The sequence below is a fragment of the Dasypus novemcinctus genome, chromosome 4, assembly GCF_030445035.2.
Source record: "Dasypus novemcinctus isolate mDasNov1 chromosome 4, mDasNov1.1.hap2, whole genome shotgun sequence".
NCBI lineage: Eukaryota > Metazoa > Chordata > Mammalia > Cingulata > Dasypodidae > Dasypus > Dasypus novemcinctus.
Window position 1 is genome coordinate 13,807,766 of NC_080676.1, and position 4,468 is coordinate 13,812,233.

General features: G+C 39.6%; 1 pseudogene; it reads right to left on the minus strand.

The window, feature by feature from the left end:
• Positions 1–1,522: 1,522 nt before the first annotated feature.
• Positions 1,523–3,162, minus strand: LOC101433402 (transmembrane and coiled-coil domains protein 1 pseudogene; annotated as a pseudogene).
• Between the last annotated feature and the right edge of the window lie 1,306 nt (positions 3,163–4,468).

A 4,468-nucleotide genomic window follows, 5' to 3' on the forward strand; every position in this document is an offset into this window, starting at 1 on the left:
AGAATTTCTGTACATGTCTATGGAAATGTGAAGTCTGTCCTTAGAGACCCTATTGTAAAATAAATTTCTGATTTTGTTTTAGGCATCCTTGTTTTCAGTTAGGTAGGCAGAGGAGAATATGCAGACAGGGGATTTCAAGCAAGCATTTCCCTACCTCTCATCATCTCTTATTCCCTTGAATGTCCATATAAGGTTCATTTCCTTTACTGTGGACTTCTGGTTTTTAACAGAAGTTCTCAGTTCCTACTTTATATGGAATATGATGGCCATTCGAGATGAACTCAGACAATTTTGCGCTCTCTACTTAAAGCAACAGTAATAACTGCACGACGATCATACCCCTTTTTTTTTTCCATTCAGGGTTGATGACTATTCCTTCCCAATATACTCTTTTTTTCTTTTTTCACTTAAAAACATCACTTCCGGGAAGTGTATGTAGCTCAAGAGGTTGAAGGCCTGCTTCCCATGCACAAGGTCCTGGGTTTATTCCCTGGGACCTCCTAAAATCAAACAAAAAACCAATGAAAAAAATCTAACTTCTCATTGTTGAATGGATGTATCTCAGGGGTTGTATCAAAGTCCTGGGTTCTGTTTCCAGAAACTTCTCAAAACAAACGAACAAAAATCTCTTCTTTATTTCAAACATAACATAAAGGATCCTCCCCACATTGTCCAAAAAAACCCACAATAATAATAATAAGAAGAAGAATTTAAAAATCCTATCATAAACCATAAGGAAGCACTAAGAGTTTGAGTATTACATTCTTCATGCATGCTGTTTGGACTTTTTGTTTTTAAATTGATGACTATACACAGACAAAAACAAAAAACAAAAAAACCTTACAAGTGCTGCCAAAGAAATTTGCTTAAAATTAAGTAATTTAGAGGGCTAATTCAAATACAATATTAAGACTGTGCAATGATCTTGTGGGGCATGATGCTGTCACTTCTGTATCCTAGCAGAGGTAACGGACCAGGTTCAAAAGTCATCATACTTTCAGGGATAGCATGAGTGGCCAGCTTGGGTGAGAAAGCAGGGAGATCCATGTGTTCCTCCACAGAAAAAGAAAAGCCACCTGAATCCAAGCATTCAGATGTGGAATGTGATGAGACTTCATAGTAAAGTTAGTCTGGGAGGGGGAAGGGTAAGATGGTGAGCCCAGTCAAGGCAAAATGCTGGGTTGAACTGGTTTGCTCTAATCAGGTTTCCTCATCTTTTCAGTGGGTTTAGTGCAGTCATGCAAGTCACAATGTAGAATGTTCTTCAGTGTGCTCCAGGTTATCAGTTCATATTTAAGGACTTTTTAAAGATTTGCATCCCAAGGAAAATCACGTTACACAAAAATGATTAAAGATTTTTGCCCAAAAAACTTTTTGGATAAAAGTCTGAAAAATACAATTGCAATGGCATCTCTTGAAGAAAAAAGTATTCTAAAATGTACCAGATTCACACAACTCTTTTGTTACTGTAGAAAATTTCAGAGTTGGTAAGTTGTGTCTAATTCTTGACTGCATACACTCACTAGATGTAGGGGAGCAGCTGCCCTCTTGTGCCAGCTTTGTCTGGGGGATGAAAACAAAACCATTCCACATACCTAAAGAAGGCATTCCAGTGCTTCCAGAGAAAGGCAATGAAAATCATGAGGAATAAAGTGCTGAATGTCCTGTTGCAGGTCTTCATGATGGGAACCACACAGTTGGTTACTGTGAAGACAAAGACCAAAAGGACTGCCATTACAGCCAGAAGGATGTTGATGAGTTTTCCCAGAAAGTTACAGGCAGTGGTTTTCACCAGCGCTTCTAGCTTTACCACCTGCTGTTGTTGCTGCTGTAGCTCCATCTTGGAGATATGGGTCTGGCATGCCTCCAGGGTCTCCTGGATTTCCCTGACCCATTCATGAGACTGACATGCCATTTTCTCTTCCGTTCTAGGCAATTCTTATTTCAAGTTCAAAATTTCATTCTGGTAGAGTTCTGTTAAGTCATTTAGTTGTTCTTCTTATTCACACCTATATTGCTTCCCCTGTAAGGTCTGCACATAATTAAGGAATAGTCCCTCTGATTGTGTTCTTTGAGGATCTCAAAGGATTTCTCTAGTCTGGTCTGGGTTTCCCAGATCTCCTAGATCTCATGTAGCAGTGCATCAAATCCTGAGCTTTGCATGCCAGGATGCATGCAAAATGAACAGGAATGTTCATTTTGGAGCTGGATCTTCCTACAGGGATACCCGCAGTGGTGGTGATGGTTCCTACTGATTCTGATGTGATACTAGAACGATCTTCTTCACCACCATATTTTGGACTAGACTGAAAGTTTAAAATCGCACTCAAAGTCTTTTCCCCATCTTCCACTTGCCCATGCTCTAAAGAATCCTTCAGATTAAAGGTGTAGTCTGCACTGCCGAATTTACTCTGAATCAATGAGGCAATCTTCTGGGCTTGGAGACCACAGCCCCTGCTGCTGCTTGGTGTCCAGGAAGAAAATGGAGCGTCTACCCATGACACTGTCCACCACACTCTCCCTAAAGCCAGTCCCTTTTGCTCCTACATCCTTCAGATGTTGGTGCATGTCCCTGAAGACATCCTTTTGACTGCCCTGGGATCCCATTGTGTTCTACCCTCTGGAGGTTCCAGCAGTACTGCTCAAGCTTCTTTTGTAGCTGGAGGATGATTTGCAAGAATTTCTGACTTTTCTTCTGAAAGACCTGCTTGATGATGGACTGCCTACTGCTTGTCTGCACTGTTGGCAAGCTTCATGTACCTGGCAATGTTATAGTCCCAGGCTGTTTGTTCAGTCTTGGTCTGTTCTGTGAGCTTCAGGATCTTCTGCTACAGGTGAGCAATAGCAGCATTTGTGTGCTAAGAGTCTGGCCTTCCATCCATGGAGTATGTATGGATGTTGCCAATGGTGCTAGAAGCCATTTCACTGGAAGTCCGGGCAAGGTTGCTTACTTCCAACCACTTTGATCCACTCTGTCATTGCCTCCTCCATTGCAGCAGCAGCAAAAGATACTTCCATCACAGCTGACCTGGTAGGAGCATCTGTAATAGATGAAGAACTGGGCCAACCTGACTGCATAATAGCTGCCATCTTCTGACCAGATCTGCTGTTGATTTGACGACTTGCTTTTGGGGCCTTTGGCTTAGATTTCTTATTTGACATAACTTTAATATAGTAAAACTGTTAGGTTGGTGGTTAATACTTTCTGCATCTTAAGATTTCCTTTCCTACACTGGCAGCATGAAAATATTCTACTATGTATTATCCTAAATAATTTGAAGCTTCACTTTTCACGTTTAGGTTGTCAATATATGACAATTTTGTGAATTAAATGACACGAACTTAGCCCTTGTAAGTCCTAAATAGGTATTAATTGAACCGATGCTAACACTATAACACCTATAAACCCCCAGCACATCAGTGTGCTTTGGTTAGCCTCTGAAGGCCAGTGTCTGCATCTCTGTACTTATGAGAAATTTTTACTAGACTTATGGGGGGCTACTGTGCAGCCCATGGCAGGCTTTGGAGAAGCGCTCAACAAAAGAATTCCATGCAATTGGTTTCTGACCATTCAAGCTTCTAATTATTTTTCTGCTTACCCCCATGAGACTGCCAAAAGCTTTATTGGTTCCTCTGCCTCTTAGTAGTGTGGCCCTTTGTCTGGCCATCTGTCCAGATCCTCAACTTCTTCTCCTGTATCCAGGATAGCCAAATGTTCTGAGTTCATTAGGAGCTTCAGGGTATCATTTCATTCTCTGTTTCCTTATCTACATTCCCTGCCCCCCCTCCCCCCTCCCCCACCTCAAATCCTGTCTGACTCAGCAACTTTCCCATGCCTTCAACTGTTTAATTTTTAATTTGATCTGCCATAATACACATGTTCCAGAGCCAGAAGTAAGAGTCTATAATATTTTTCTGTGTTATGTTATTGGAGTCAAAGAATATGGATTATATACGATTAATTTGTAGGTATTAATTTGTAGATATTTACAGAATTATAGAGTTTCGAAAAATAAACATTTCACTTTGCTACCTCAGGCCAACTCTTTTTTCATGTAATTGTGATGAATTATATTGTTTGCATTGAGTTTTAAAGTATTTATTTTTAGCACTTGGGAATTTTCTTTCAAACTCTGTAAACATATTATTAGGTATTTGTATTGATAGATTACATATCTATTTAATTAATATACTAGAGGTGGAATGTGAAGTTTCATAGTCTTCATTAGAGTCTCCCATATTGCAAAAATCTATTAAGTTAAAAAATAAAAGAGCAATTGTTGGTATCACTTTAATGTTATCATCACTAACTTACATTCCAGCATGCTATTTGAGAAACTGAGTATAGAAGTAGTTTACTCAATGAACTAGAAATTGCACATAATCTGAAACCTGATTATTTATACCATAAACTACAGAAATTAACCATGGGTATGCACCCATTAAGATATTAATTCATATCTCCAAA